This window comes from Eleutherodactylus coqui, chromosome 6, assembly GCF_035609145.1.
Source record: "Eleutherodactylus coqui strain aEleCoq1 chromosome 6, aEleCoq1.hap1, whole genome shotgun sequence".
NCBI lineage: Eukaryota > Metazoa > Chordata > Amphibia > Anura > Eleutherodactylidae > Eleutherodactylus > Eleutherodactylus coqui.
The window spans coordinates 121,845,622-121,859,574 of NC_089842.1; the positions used below are offsets into that span (position 1 = coordinate 121,845,622).

The window sequence follows — 13,953 nt, forward strand, 5'->3', positions numbered from 1 at the left end:
CTGTCAACCGACAGTGCCGACAGGCTTACACTCATCAAGATGAACAAAGCCTGGATTTCCCCAGACTTCTCTTCTCCACCAGCGGACAGCAGCGATACGTAAGCAATACGCAGGCTGCACCCGCTGATGGAAGCTACGTTCTCTCTCACCATCCAAAACGGGGACATTTCTGCTTCATCAATCTGTGTCTAATATTCCTCCTCCTCCTCCTGCTCCTCCTCCTGAAACCTCACGTAATCACGCTGAACGGGCAATTTTTCTTAGGGCCACAAGGCTCACTCATCTAATTTTTCGAAACAATTTTTATATGTTTCAATGCTCTTAAAAGCGTTGAAACTTTAACTTTAACCAATTTTTCGTTAAACTGGGCTGCCTCCAGGCCTAGTTACCACTTAAGCCACATTAACCAAAGCGATTAATGGGTTTCACCTGCCATCTTGGTTGGGCATGGCCAATTTTTACTGAGGTACATTAGTACTGTTGGTACACCAATTTTTTGGGGCCCTCACCTACAGTGTAATCATAGCAATTTGTATGTTCTTCGCCTGCACTCATGGTACAGAAGTGTGTGTGGGGTTGGCCTACACTTTAGCTACATAAATGTAACTTGGGCCTTGGCTATACTGCAGCTACTGAAATGGAACTAAGACTGCGCTCCCACTATACTGCTGCTTCGGAATTGTTACTGGGGCCTGTCTTGAGTGCTACTATTGCTGACATGGAACGAAGACTGCGCTCCCGCTATAATGCTGCTAGTGATATGTTAGTGGGGCCTGTCCTAATGCTACGGCTGAAATGTTACGAATTCTGGGCTCTGCCTATACCGCTGCTAATGGTATGTCTCTGGGGTGTGGAAACAGAGGCTTCCCAAAGACATGATGGCGGCGAGGCCATTTCCCACCAACGCGGTTACTGTTAAGGTGCATATAACCACGGACACGTGGAGAGGACACGTAGTGCCTCAAAAACATCCCCCTCCTCCTCCAACAGGGAAAACATTCTTGGCAAATGCCTTTGCATTGGTTCGTCTGGTGGCAGTCCAAGAATTTCACCTTTACCGACACTACAAGAGAGCCCCCCCACCATCCCCCCGCCACGGCCCACTTAATCCTGGCCACATTCCGAAAACCAACAAAATAAAACCGCGCTACTAGGTCCGCAGTCACCACCACATTACCACCAACGCGGTTACTGTTAAGGTACATATTACCAGTCTGACTGGGGCATGCAGAGACACCTTGACAGAATGAATAGTGTGTGGCACATAGGTTCCCCATTGCTATGCCCACGTGTGCAGCTACTGATGGCGGTGGCACAGGATTCTATTTCTCATTGCTTCTGTACAGCATTGTGGGCTATCGCCCCACCACTTTTAAAGAGGGTCGCTGCCTAGCCGTGCCAACCCCTCTGCAGTGTGTGCCTGCGGTTCCTCCTCATGGCAGACGCACTTCTAAATAGACATGAGGGTGGTGTGGCATGAGGGCAGCTGAAGACTGCGCAGGGACACTTTGGTGTGCGCTGTGGGGGGGAGGGGGGGGGGGCGGTTGGGCAGCATGTAACCCAGGAGAAGTGGCAGCGGAGTGTCATGCAGGCAGTGATTGTGCTTTGTTGGAGGTAGTGTGGTGCTTAGCTAAGGTATGCATTGCTAATGAGGGCTTTTCAGAAGTAAAAGTTGTTGGGAGGGGGGGGCACTCTTGCCGCTATTGTGGCTTAATAGTGGGACCTGGGAACTTGAGATGCAGCCCAACATGTAGCCCCTCGCCTGCCCTATCCGTTGCTGTGTCGTTCCCATCACTTTCTTGAATTGCCCAGATTTTCACACATGAAAACCTTAGCGAGCATCGGCGAAATACAAAAATGCTCTGGTCGCCCATTGACTTCAATGGGGTTCGTTATTCGAAACGAACCCTCGAGCATCGCGAAAAGTTCGTTCCGAGTATTGAGCACCCGAGCATTTTGGTGCTCGCTCATCTCTAATCATAATACAAGCATGAAGCATGGGCCTACAGTGCACATACAAAATTCAGCATTCCTTCACCAACAACTAGGGAGAATGTAGGGGTTTTCTGCGTACATTTAAGAGATTCTCGACTTTGTAAAAAAATAATAAAAACAACCACCATGGGGGGAATTTATCATTCTCAAATGGTATAAAAAAAATTTAAAATTTTGTCGCAAAAGCTTTGTGACTTTTTAAATTTTACGCCACTTGTGCCAGCTTTGGGAGGTGGTATGGCTGCTACAGCTGGACAGACTTAAGAGTGATTTATCCCAGAAACTGGCTAATGACTGGTGTATAGAGATGAGCGAGCATACTCGATAAGGCCAACTACTTAAGCGAGTAGTGCCTTATGCGAGTACCTGCCCGCTCATCTCTAAAGATTCGGGTGCAGGCGGGAGAGAGCGGGGAGGAACTGTTTGCCTTAGCGAGTATGCTCGCTCATCTCTACTGGTGTAGTTTTCATCTTAAGCACACAGACAGCCTAAGGTTTTATTCACACGAGCACATATACGGCGCATTTTTACGCCCGACTGTATTTACATAACCATCTGAGGCATTGGTTTCCAATGTATTCGTTCACCAGTGATTATATGGTGCATAAAAACGGCGACCCACTGAAAATAGAACCTACTTACTGTGAACGCGCGAACATAAATACGCCTACGCTCGTATGAATCCAGCCTAAGATGTCCCTAATGTAGGAAGGGACAGGCTCTTCTTCATACATTAAGCATATCTTGCGCCTATGGGAATTATAGTAAGACCAGCGTTTGCAGGAGCTGAATTACTGAATTGCTAGGGGTACGAGAGGGTGGTACTAGTTCTTTTTTTTATTTTGTTTTACGTATATATCTGCTGCATTTGTTTATTGTCTTACAAAGTCAGAGTTCCCCCTTTAAATTTAAAGGAGTTGTCCCACTTCTAGCTGTTTTGCTGCAGGAAGCATGCAGCTCTGTACATTGCACAGTGGCCTGGCTGTGTACTGCAGACTGAGTCTCATTTACATCAATAGGAGTCAGCCTGCAGTACCAATCTGGACCACTACACAACTTATGGAGGGGTCTGTTTCTTTCAACAATACTACTAGAAGTGGGACAACTCCTTAAGGCCTTATTCACGCAAATGTTTTAATGCAACTATTTTGCAGCCATCAAACGTCGGCTGAAAATCGTCATGTGAAGCATTGGATTTCAATGTATTTGTTCAGATGGGCGATTTTCTGGTGCCTAAAATCGTCCGCTGCAGATTCTGGCCGGTTGCTTTTATGCGCCGCCAGAAAAGATAGGCCTTGCCGTATCTTTTTGGCGTGATCAACCCACAGTTTCCATATGGGAGCCTATGGGAGCTTCCATTGCCGCGATCAGCTGGCAAAGGGGAGAAAGCGAGGTGTGAATGAGCCCTAAATAACAAAGTAGTTTGAAGGGAGCTCCTAAACTCACCTAGCGGTGGCTGCTGATGGAATTTTATCATTTAACTTGTCTATGCAGGAGAAAAATGAATATAAAGGTTGAGATTCACTTTAAGGCCTTAGTCAGACGGGCGTATTTAGCCGCGATTTGTGCATGCGCATGCGTCCGGCGATTTTATAAGACCATTGCTTTGCAATGGTATCGGACACATGAGCGCTTTTTATGCGCTCGTCCGATAAATTATAGAACAGAAATCGCAGATCGCACCTATCTGCGATCTGCGATTCCTGTTCTCTACTCTATATGCGCTCAATGGGGCCGGCGGCAGCAGCGCCGACCCCATTGAGAACATATAGAAAACAAATCATTCTTCTCTGCCACAGCTGTAACAGCTGTGACAGAGAAGAACGATGTTTGCCCATTGAATTCAATGGAGCCAGCAATACAGCCGGCTCCATTGAAAGCAATGGGCTGCCGGCGTGCGCGGGGTGAATTGTCGGGAAGGGCTTAAATATATAAGCCCTTCCCCCCAATTCATCCTAAAATGTGTTAAAATAAAAAAAAATTGTATACTCACCTTTCCGCTGCAGCCGGAGTCCAGCCACAGCCGCTGTCAGTTCTCCTGAACTGCTTCTCGGCACTATTCAGCCGGCGGGGCTTTAAAATCCCCGCCTGCTGAATGATCTGCCTCTGATTGGTCACAGCCCTGACCAATCAGAGGCAGGTTTCACTCACACACCCATTCATGAATTCATGAATGGGTGAGTGACTGCTGCCTCTCAGCGCTGAGCCAATCAGGGGCAGGTCTGACTCACATCCATTCATGAATTCATGAATGGGTGTGAGTGAGACATGCCTCTGATTGGCTCAGCGCTGAGCCAATCAGGGGGCAGGTCTGACTCACACCCCCTTCACACCCACTGCAGGACGGCCGCGCGGAGCTCCGGCTGCCGGGAGAAGGTGAGTATATATATATTTTTTATTTTTACACATTTTAGGATGAATTGCAGGGAAGGGCTTATATATTTAAGCCCTTCCCGACAATTCATCCCGGGCTCGCCCGCAGCGCATTGCTTTAAATGGAGCCGGCTCTATTGCCGTCTCCATTGAATGCAATGCGCTGGACAGCTCCGGCCCGTTTCTAATGAAACGCGGCTAGGAGCAGATTTTCGGGCGATTTGTGGGCGACTTGCGTGCACCAGTCACGCGATTTGCGGATGCGCATCCGTCATGCGATCCGCAAATCGCGTGAAAAAACGCCCGTGTGACTAAGGCCTAAGAAACACACCAAGAAATAAACATTGACAATGCGGCAAACTACATAAAGCGGATTGATCATGTGACCACATAGTGATAAAATAATGTAGGAAAATCAGTATGAGTTTAAATAATATTTTTGTGAACATCTGCTATGTATAATTGTAGCTAAATGAGAATCTTGTGTTGATAAGTCTGTCAATTATAAAGAATCAGTCAGCTGCCGAGCAATCACAAGGCATTCTTATGTAACAAATGAACCTTCACATTATCTTATTACACTGTGAAATAAAATAATGCGTTCTCCTTCTATTGTCAGCATCCCCATCTTCAAGTCTTATTTACATGGATATAAGGTGGCCTCTTTAAGAGTGATAGGATTAGGAGTGCAGTCAATACTTAAGTAAAGCTGAGTTCAGTCTAAGCATCTTAGAAAGTGCAGATGGTAATGGATTTGTTTGTCATATGTTTGTAAATTTGTCATGACAAATAACCCAGGCCATCAACAGTCTGCATTACAGGCCAGGGATGCAATCTAAACGGGCATTCCTGGTAAGGGCCAAGAAGCCAGCTTTTGCCCAGAATGGAAATACTCCAACTCAGATTCTTACCTACATGGTTCCCTGGGGTATCTTATGACAGGTCACTTCTGCTGCCTGCCTGCACATACTGGTTCTGAGCAGTTAAATGTTTGAAGTCATCCCTTATACATGTTCTGAGTGAAATTAATCACAATTGCTGCTCTGGTCCTGGATATATATTACTGGGTATCTGTCACGGGGTATAAATTATTATATGGTAGCAACGTGGCCAACAAAATGCATACCTGAAAGGGTTTGAAACACTATCTTTTCTCCTTACGGAGAGCACCTAGATGGTGAGTGAGGAGACTCAAAAGGCCATTTATGCTCCTCTGGGTAATATGCAAATAAGGGGGAAGGAATAATACCTCCACAGTGCCACCTATTGGAAGGCAGCATTCCTTTAAGCCAAAGTTAGACTCTTTATACAAGCCTTGTAACAATGACTGGGAATTAAAAGCAAAGCTAGCAATGGTGACATGCCCAAAAATACAAGTTGCCATATTGTTGACTAGGAGGAAGAGAAAAATTTGTAACAGGGTCCCCAACTATCATACATCATTTATAATGGATCAGAGGGACCTTTTGGGTTCAAGTGAAACCAAAACCTCCTCACCCCCTAATGCTATTCCCTGCAAGGTGCAACATATGTGCCCTGTACTTCTACCCTGGTGATGCACTAGAGTTAAAGGATTTTTCACTTTAGCTTCCAGTTTGTCTACTTTAGATACACCTTAGTAACTCAATTTTCCTTTGCAAATTCTCTTTGTTCAGGCATTTTTGCATCTAAAAATTGCCATAAAATGAAGCAAAAATCAGCTATGGAAATATAGCAAAAACACCATGTGTAAACATTCAGCTACCACCAAGAACCCCTGTGATTAGATGATTTTACCAAACAGTACTGTTCCTTAACTTGACAGTTTTATTTTGCCTGCAACACCCCTGCAGGTTAAACAGAGTATTGCATGATACCTAGTATTATCATTAAGACACCTGTGGTCCTCCAGAGCAGAGAAATACTGATGCAGCATATAAGACATATGGAAAGTGTATATCTGGGAAGATGCCCTATATTTTCCCCTTTTACCTTTGGATTTATATGATCTAAGACCTGAATTGCATGCTTCTCTCTGCATTACGCATGTTAGTCATATTTTCCCATATGTATGTCATTGGCGGCTCGTTGTCCCATCTGTTATCTCCAATATAATAAGGCCAGCAGTAGCATATCCTATAGTCTGCATTACATTGCACTCAGGGGACACCAGTCCATTGCACAGAAGGTAAAATATAGGTCTAGCATCATTTTTATGCTGTGATGACCCAGTTGCTGACAGCCTGCATGACACGTGCTCCACTTCCAGTAATCCTTGTCTTTATCAGCTTAAAAGCCAGATTTGTTGCTGAATATTAGAAAGCAGACATTAAACAATAAAGATGTCCGTTCATGAAAACCCATGTAGAAGACTAAGAGGTACATGTAAATAACATGCATGGAAGCAACAGATAACATAAAAGGGGAAAATCTAATATGTAAGTAGACAGCTCAACATTAATAATCCTGCCCTAAATATGTAAAATAGGAATACGCATTTAAGATAGCTCATTAAGCCTATAGAACATAATGCATTGCTAGATCACCATTGACTAACTGACAAACTCAGCACTGCTACATCTATATTAAATATGCACAAGTACAGTCTTGTATTAAGGCCCATATAAACTAAGTGTCAGTCCAATGAATGACTAGTCTTTGGGGCATCTAAATCTGACAATTAAAATTTTAGGGAAAACTAAATTTGTAGAGTTTACAAGGTATAATCCAGATTTCTAGATTATTGAATGCCGGTTTAAAGGAATAATAAGTCTAAACTCTTGATTTAGCATCAAACTTTTTTCTGTCTTAATCTTATACATTTTATGTTGTTGGATGACCGCTATTCACTATTACAGTTACTTTTCCCTAAGCATTTGGAATTCAGCAGTAATTACCGAGGTCTTAAAATATTTGCTGACAATGTGAGCTAATTAGTGCAGGATTGTTTAGGTTTCTCTAATGGGAAGTGTTTTCTGGGTTAATTCAGCTGTACTGAGAAATTATATAAAAAGTCAAAATAAATAATCAGCCAACGGCTTCTTATAGATCTGCGCTTCATTTCCAGGAGCAATTAAGATCAGACCCGCCTGTATCTGCAGAGCAGAGCTGCCTCGCTTCCTTCTCAGAGATAATGCACACTCCTTGTCACTACACGGAAATAGGTCAGGAGCGGCTTATACGAAGAAGCCGCAGCCTACTCTAGACAGACACTGGATATAGATCTTGGCTGCAGCTGATATGAAGAAGATGGGACCATGCAATTAAGGGGTTGAGGTTGGAACGGCAACTTGTTTACCCTCATGTAAGATCTGGGCTTCTAAGTAATGCCTGGAAAGTGAAGCTAAGTCTTAAAGGGAATGTCCATCTTTTAATACAATATCATTTTAGGGTCCAATATTCTGACAATTTTTAATATATCAGTCTTCACAGCAGTTATAGCTGTGATACAGAGCTTTAAATCCTCTGCATACATAAAGAGCTGAATGGCAACATTCTGTCCATCTGTAGCTAATACTACCGAAAACTTGGGGACTTCCTGCATATTGTTTAATAATAAAACAGTATGCAGTAAACTCCCCCTAGTGGTGACTGAAGGTAGACAAGATTTTATCATTTAACTCTACATCTATGCAGGGGATTTGGAGTTTTGTATTACAACTCAGACTGCTATAAGATGTCAGAACATATTATGGGGCAGATTTATGACTCAATATAGGACTGTTTTCTAGAGCAAATTGCACCAAAAAACTGTCTTACATGCTTTGCAGCACATTTCCAGTATGTTTTAAGACTATTTTTGTCAGCTTTTGTGACTAGTCAGAAAAAGGGGTGTGGCCCAAATGACACCAAATTGATATGACTTTTGCCAAAATTTTGGCACAATTTTAGGCGGAAACTAAGCCAACTAAGAGGTTGTCTAAACTTAGATTAGACAGTCTTAAAATTCTGCAGATTTATCTTTCAGCAAAGCTAATCTGATAAATTTGGTGCATTTTAAGACTGTCTAATCTAAGTTTACAGTGTATGACGTTTAGACACTATTAGTAAATATTAAATTATTTACTAAATAAATAAAAATAAATATTAAACTATTAGTTTTACTAAAAGTAGTAGATTCTGTCAACAAACTTCTAGCAGATGTGGTTGGCAAATCAACAGTAAGGCCGGCTGCACACGGCTGTGACGGGCTCCACCGCGGAATTCCGCGGCGGAGCCTGTCACGGCGCCCCCCAGAGACCCCAATACTTACCTCCGGATCCGGAGTCCCACATCCCGCCTGACGCTTTGGCGGTATGACGCGGGTGGCAGTAGGCGGAGCGGCGGTTTCACGCTATCTTCTGCTGTGCTACAGTGGAAGATATCGTGAACGGACGGCTTCCATTCACTGCAGTGGAAGCCGTCCGCGCGTATACCTGCAGCAAATAGAGCATGCTGCGGGTGAGGACGGGAGATTTTACGGTGCGGAATTTCGCGGCGGAATTCCGCACCGTGTGCCCTGAGCTATTAGGTTCAATAGAACCTAATAGCTGCGGGCAACGCAGCGGATTTCCGACGCGTATTATGCGGTGGAAATCCATTCGTGGGAAGGAGGCCTGAGTGAATGTAAGCTGCCTGGGATAAACATGTGTCTAAGAGAAAAATTAAAAGGAAATTATATAAGAGCCAACTAAGTGGACCGTTTAATCTTCTTCTGCTGTCAATCTTCTATATTTCCATAAGATTAATAAGAAATGTATCAACACAGAATATTTAAATTATAAAACAACATGGTGTTAAAAGTTGGAAATTTACTTTTTATGGAATACTCCACTATACTAGTTTGCATTTTTACATGTTGGCATATCCCTCCCTGTTCTTCTTTGCTATGGGTAGCGCTTGGTTCCTCTTCTCAAAGGGTTTGTACACTTTTTGCATTACTGAACTACAGTTTCTCAGGATGAGTGGTGGTATATCACCATTCAATGACCACTTCTCTATCCCTCAATTCTGGCATTAATAGGAACTCAATAGACCCATCTCGCAGTCACTTGATCCAACTCCCAGTTATTTTCTAATGCCCTTCCCCTGGTCCAAGTAGTACTGAAAACAGGAGTGCAAATAAACACATTAATTATAGTTATTATTTAACTCTTCACATTTTGAAGAAGTGATGTTAACTACACTTATATGAAAAAGACAAAAGTATTATAGAGGTGATACCTTTAAGGGCTAACCAGAAAAAAAATACATATGCAAGCTCTTGGAGCACAGAGGCTCCTTCATCAGGTAGGCTAACAAATAAAGGACTGAGAAGAGCAAACAAAACATTTAAAAGATGTTATACTAGACATTGTACATGGGGTGATGCATCAAGAAGATCAACCAGAACACTAAAACTAAGGTTTGTGCTATAGATGAAAAAGCAACAAAAGTGATGTCATAGGGATCACACATTTTGGGGAAACTAGTAGTGTGAAATGTCTACGTAGTGGGTCATAAATTCAGGTGTTAGACTTAATGCCAATGACTGGGAAATTCTAGATGCACTACATTATTTTCTCTCTATAAACTCTGTGCACAAATTTCTCAAAAAGTTGAGTTTTATTTGATATTGTATGTGCGGCACAGAGTGTTAAAGCAGTCAAAATGCAGTCCAAAGCTCTCGCTCACAACCTGAAAGTTGCTGTTTCAACCCCTGCTTGGTTCAGGTAGCCGGCTCAAGGTTGACTCAGCCTTCCATCCTTCAGAGGTTGGTAAAATGAGTACCCAGCCTACTGGGGAGTAGAGATGACTGGGGAAGGCAATGGCCAACCACCCAGCAAAAACAGTCTACCAAGAAAACGTCACCCTAGGAGTCAGTCATGACTCGGTGCTTGCACCACGGGACTTTACCTTATCGTTTGCATGTATAAGTTAAAAATAATACACAGCTCTAAAAAAACCTAAAAGAAAAAAATTCTAACAAAGTAGAGGTGATGTTTTAACATCTAATCAGACTCCATCTGTTGTGTTTCTAATGTAGGTTAGAAAATACAATTTGTGATCTTATTGGTTGCTTCAGCAAGTTCACTCCTCTTTTGCAATATCTGCACTAGTTCCTACAGAATAATGTATACAAAACAGTACAAAATGTTGTTACCTTGCTTAGGAAACCATCTCTTTGGTGTTCACCTGGTCATCTGAACACATTAGTCTGCCCAAACCTCTGATAGGTAACAACATAACATGGAGATTCAAGTCATCTGGAGAAGAAAACAAGCAATACATTAATTTTCAAAAGCAAATGACAAATACAGAAGTAATGATGTAGATGTCCATCATTCAATTAGCTAATTCCTTTGTCACCATCAACTTCCTAAATATGCCTCTACCCCATTCTGAATTATTTTTGTACTTTCTTCTGTATGTTTCCTGCTGCCTAAGTAGAAGATACCTAAACAAGTATGTGTAGTGTAGAGTGGCAGTCTACTGTACAGCACCTTGAATTTCTGGTGACCACCTTTGGTGATGTACTCATATGGTAGTCACTCAGACAGGAAGTCAAGAGGCTTACTAGAAGACTTGAAGCAGGAAAAGATGCAGAAAACACTAGAGATGGGCTGCAGGTAAGGAAGCACATTAATTATAGTAGTTCTGTGCTACTTTATCAGGGCACAATAATGGTACAGGGGGGATGCTAAACTTGGGGGTATAAAGTTTTTCATGATATTTTCAATGCACACATATCTTACTTTAGAAATCTAGTTTATTTCTACTTGAAAGTAGCAATTTTTTAATCTGGAAGATTATACTCTTGGAGTTTTACTGTTACCATACAATTCAGAAAGATGTTTTTCCTGTGTGATGTCTCTTGATAATGGCAGCCATTTACTGTCATCAGCACATATTTTGCAAAGGTCTTGTATCTGTATCCACATTACACCAAAGATGAAAGAGTGCGTTGATGTAATGGAGGTTATAACAATTATATTTTGTTACCCTTCTATGATACTAGAGATCTATAATAAAAAAAACATTTACATTTTATCAGAATAGCAGGTGAAGCTATCAGATGAGGCCTTAAATTTGTATGATGGAGCATAGTGATAAGATGTGCTAAAATCTCAGAATTCCTTTCCAGGCCATATAAATGAAGTAAAATAAAACATGAAATCTCTACAATAGATAGATGGATGAAAAGATAGACATTAATGTTGATGATAATGAGTATATTATGTGCTGCAAGGAAAAAAGACACACGTGTAGTATTTTCATACTCTCTCAATGGATTCTGTTCCTATAGCCTATAGACACTACAATGCCACCTTAAAATGTACAGATATAGCAGCTGTGCAACAATGTGGGGGCATACTGCATTAATAGCATAGAATGTTCATTTAACAACCATTATTTCTGTAATCTAAATTATATTCTGATAAAGGTACAGTACAAAGAGTAGTTCTCCCTTTAAAGAACCAAGCCTGTCTATGTATTACATGTATAACCTTGCATTTAAATAGCTAGCATTGTCACGAATAGGGAGGAGAGAGATGATCGCTCTAACCATTGCATCCAATTTGTCATAACACCATTCAATCGCTCTAGCGAGATTGTGAGTGTCGAGTCGCCAGACTACAGGTGAATTTCTAACCAGCTTTCATGGGGTCCTGCCACATGCAGGCCAAAAGCACGAATCACCCCTGATCCAGTCAAACGCACTCCCACACTCCACAATGCCAATCACACACGTTGCCACCATCAACTATTAAAGGTAAGTTGGAAGCCAGAATTATGAATTATGCACAAAAACTTTGAAGTTATGGTTCGTTTTAAAATGGGCAAGACTCGACTAATAAATTATAGATTTATTCTAAAAAAGACTAGCTGTGCAGATATATATATATATAAATATACAAAGGATATACAGAAAGATTGCTACACGGGAGTATAAGGGCATACAGGTATACACAACAAGACAGTATTTTAAAATAAACAGGAAAAAAGGAACAGAAAGAGACTAGATTTATAATATCAAGCCCAAGGTTCTGATTCATGCAGAGTCACTAAAGTAAATGGGAACAGCCTTATGCCGAGGCGTATCTCTGATGTCTGACACATGGGAGAGGGAACCCCTCTGCTTTAAAGTCTCTTCGGACACACCTCCTCTAGCCTCCTTTCAACATTGCTGAGGTGTGTGTTGAATATATGTGTAGCCCACTTCTATAGAAACCCAATTAAAGTTTTTTGGCCATATTTCTGCAACAGATCTTTCGATTGGGAACATAAGTTTGGCATATTTCTCGTCATGTTTTCATCTATTCTGCGATATTAAGCATGACACGCAAATTATAACCAGGTACATGGATATGCCATTTGGGGGTGTTCTGGGCCATGCACCCCAATGTGTTTAGGTGCATTTGTTTAGCTGGCCCGCCAGATTCTGAAAATATAATTCACCTCATGCTAGGACCTTCAAACAACCAATAGTTTTTATTAAAAGATTTTTCCCTAATCTGAATTTCGTCTCCACAATGTCTGTAAGAATCCAACTCCTGGGCGAATGATTTTTCTAAGACTTCATTAACAAGTACATGGGCACACTGTGTGGGTTACTCATGCTCATTCTACACCAACAGATATCAGTGGCGAAAAGAAAGGCAGGGGTTATTTACACACATCATAGCTCTTGTGCAGGTAAAAGGTAAGACAAGAATTGCCTTTCTAATTGGGAATTTCAATAGGCAGGAATGAGTGAAGGGGTGGAAGGGTATCTGAAGAGTTACACAAGCAATCTAACTACACATAAATGGATAACACTATAGCCAGGCCTGAATGGACTAATATAAAATGGAAGCTGACATAGGCCTAAGGCCTGACACACACAAAATGGCTGATGGCCTAGCAGTCTCTATATCACAAGCACGTTGTGCCACATTTGCCCAGATGAGATCACTGCAAAGAAAAAGGTATGTCTGGTTGTAGCTTTTCCTGGTGAGCACAACTGATCACCAGATGTTCATGATGCTTCAGTTCAAAAGATGTCTTCAAGATGTCAAGGTAGATAACCTCTTAATCCTGCGCCTATGTGCTCTGGTGGTAAGTGCAGAATTATCAGATATCTTGGATTTGCTGTGGGTCCTATCGGACATGGGGTCCATGAGAGCATGGCTCTGCCCCCACTGTTCCTTCTGGTGACTCATCAGGCCCCCTTCATTCATGCTACAGTTGGATGTCATGTGACACCTTGCAGTGCTAAAGTGATTATTCTGGCTCCTTCTCCCTTTCCATGAGAAAAGAACAGGGAAGTTGGGCTGTGCACTGCATGGAGCTTCAGTACTGCGCAAATTCTTCTAGGTACACTTGCACAAAGTCAGAGATTTTGTAGGATTAACCAATTTATACCAAACAGGTAATAATGATCAGTATTTTCATATGTAGGTTAAAACACAGTCATTAACTAAAACAGAAACAGCTGTGTAGGAGGCTTAAAAGTGGGTGAAGAACAGCCAAGCTCTGCCACAGCGCCGAGGCTGTGCAAGACAATTTCACCATAGCAAGACTGAGAAAAGCAACAAGACATAGAGTAGTTATATTGTATCAGCAAGGTTTTTCCGTTCAGGCAAAGATTTTAAAACAGACTGGCGT

The 13,953-nt window shown here is 42.1% G+C and overlaps 1 protein-coding gene across 2 annotated transcripts in view; it reads right to left on the reverse strand.

Annotated features, from left to right (window-relative positions):
- The window catches only part of LRFN5 (leucine rich repeat and fibronectin type III domain containing 5), a 230,193-nt gene that overhangs the window by 92,948 nt on the left and 123,292 nt on the right, over nt 1-13,953 (reverse strand). For both annotated transcript variants that reach the window (XM_066605734.1, XM_066605733.1), the window contains exon 2: nt 10,469-10,571. The gene's annotated coding sequence lies outside the window, so the exon portion shown is untranslated. The remainder of the gene's footprint in view (nt 1-10,468; nt 10,572-13,953) is intronic.